General features: G+C 38.3%; 1 pseudogene; it reads right to left on the reverse strand.

The window, feature by feature from the left end:
- Positions 1-728: 728 nt before the first annotated feature.
- LOC106008357 (olfactory receptor 2L5-like) lies at positions 729-1,659 on the reverse strand (annotated as a pseudogene).
- Between the last annotated feature and the right edge of the window lie 813 nt (positions 1,660-2,472).

Below are 2,472 nucleotides of genomic sequence, written 5' to 3' on the forward strand. Positions count from 1 at the left end.
GTCAGTACTGAATCATTTCTGGAAGGCCTCTGCCGGACTGTATTTTTGAGGTAGGGTGAAAAATAAAGATAACTCTGCTGCCCAGTACCATCCAATGGGAAGTCAGGCTCCTAAATTATGACAGGGTTTTCCCCCACTTTCTTCACCACATGTGGCACCATTCAAATTTAAGCTCTTCTTCAAAGACAAAATAAAAAGTAAAGGTAAACATTTCGAATAAATTCAAGACATAAATGTGGCCAAAACAGCCCATCTAATGTGATGAAAGAGGCTTTCCAGAATTGCTTCAGAAAATGGCAACAATGATGGGATGAGTGTGTCTGAATGAGGAGAATTTGAGCAGGGTTTATGACAAGGTGTTTTTTAACTGCAATATGAATATTTTTTAAATTTAACCATTTAAGAAAGTGTTTGATCATACCTCCTCATCCTAGAGTTCAAAACGTTTTCCACATTTTCCATTTCATTTCTCCATGTTCATAAAACGATGCCCTCACATTAATAAACCATATAGGTTCATTATGTTGATGAGGTGGAAGCAAATAAAGAAAAAAGCAACACTATGATCTAGAACACTTATACTAGTAGAATACTTATATTACTAGAATAATTATAGTAACAAATTTTAAAGATTTAAATCTTGCCAATTTACTTTAGTTCCTAAGACCATGGCATTAAATATTTTTCATGTGAAATACACTCTGGAACATGCTGAGGAAAAAATTTACCTACATTTTAAAAGAGTAGATTTTCTGAGTCACTCTCCTCAGGGACCCCAGCACCTCTTTGTTCCTCAGGCTGTAGATCACAGGGTTGAACACTGGGGTGAGGATGGTGTAGAAGACAGCCAACACCTTGTCCTCTGCTGGAGACTGGAAGGATTTTGGGCGGAGGTAAGTGTAAGCAAAGGGTGCAATGTAGAAAGTCACTACAGTGAGGTGGGCACTGCAGGTGGCATAAGCCTTCTTCCTGCATTCCTGAGTGTGCATGCAGTAGACAGTGAGGAGCACTTTTCCATAGCGACCCAGGATGACCATGAAAGGGAACAGGAGATAGAAGACAGTGCTGAAGAACGCAATGTACTCATAGACCCAGGTGTCCTCACAGGCCAGATTGAGCATGGCTGGGATATCACAGAAGAAATGATTGATGGCCCTGAACATGCAGTAAGAGAACACAGACTGTGTGAGCACAGGAGTTGATAGCACCCATTGCCCAGGATCCCAGGATCATCAGCACACACACTCTTCTGTTCATGTGGATGGGGTAGTGCAGAGGGAAGCAAATAGCCACATAATGGTCATAGGACACAGACATAAGGAACAGTCCTTCTGAACCTGCTAAAGTCCCGAAAAAGAAACACTGCACCCAACACCCAATGAAGGAGATGGACTTGTTTCCAAAGAGGAAACCGGAAGCCATCTTGGGGACAGTGGTGCAGATGTAAATGAAGTCAATGAGGGAGAGCTGGCTGAGGAGGAAGCACATGGGTGTGTGGAGCTGGGCATCCAGGAGGATGAGCAGGACCATGCTCAGGTTGCCAGCCAGGGCCATCAGGAAGGTGGGGACAATGAGAGTAAAGAGGAAAAGGTCAAGGCTTGATGGGGGGAACAGGTCCAAGAGGATGAAGTACCTAGAGGTCTCCTTGTAATTTTCCATGGTGCATTAGTATGGTTTACCCTAAACACAGACAAAACAGTGATAGGTAGAGATCATCATCAACTTTGAAAATATCCCTGGTGTAATTACCCTGTGATTTATTTTTAAAAATATAGACTTTTAAGTGAAGAATACATTTTGAAAATGATATGCTATTTTATACCAAGACTTTTTAATACAACAATTTATGACCTAAAAATTATAAAAGAAATCTCTTTAGAGGAAAATAACATCTCTGTTAAACTTCAAGCATTATAAATGGTTTAATGGCACATACTAAATTAGAAGTCAACAAATTTTGAATTATTTTCAAAATTTTTGCTAGAAAATCCATGTGAATGCATATTTAGGTTCATTTTTAAGAAATTTTAATATACTCATACATGATTTTTTCTTAAACATATTTTTTCAGACTTAATTTAAGTACAGTGATACTTCTGTCCATGAACACTTTTGTTTGCAAACAATTTGGTTCATGAACAGAACATTTGGCATAATTTTGTTTTTATTTGCAACTTTTGCCTTGGTTCACAAACATGACCACAGCCAATTTTCCCATCCAAGAACAAATGTGTCAATCTTTTCCTAAATAATTCAATAAATTAAATTAAATTCTTGAACAAACTACCAGTCTATTTCACCTGGTTAGCACTCATTTTAATGAAATGTATAGCCTTTTTTGGTAGTTTTTGCCCAAACATCCAATATCAATCGTCCTTTGTGTCAGGTTCCATTATAAGGTTCTTTTATTCAGACATGTAGAATGTATTTCTATTGGCACCCATGTGTTATAAAAGTCATGGTAATTCATAC

This window comes from Heterocephalus glaber, unplaced genomic scaffold (genome assembly GCF_053883595.1).
Source record: "Heterocephalus glaber isolate CG9 unplaced genomic scaffold, H.glaber_assembly_v1.0 deba00001461, whole genome shotgun sequence".
In the NCBI taxonomy this organism is placed as follows: Eukaryota; Metazoa; Chordata; class Mammalia; order Rodentia; family Bathyergidae; genus Heterocephalus; species Heterocephalus glaber.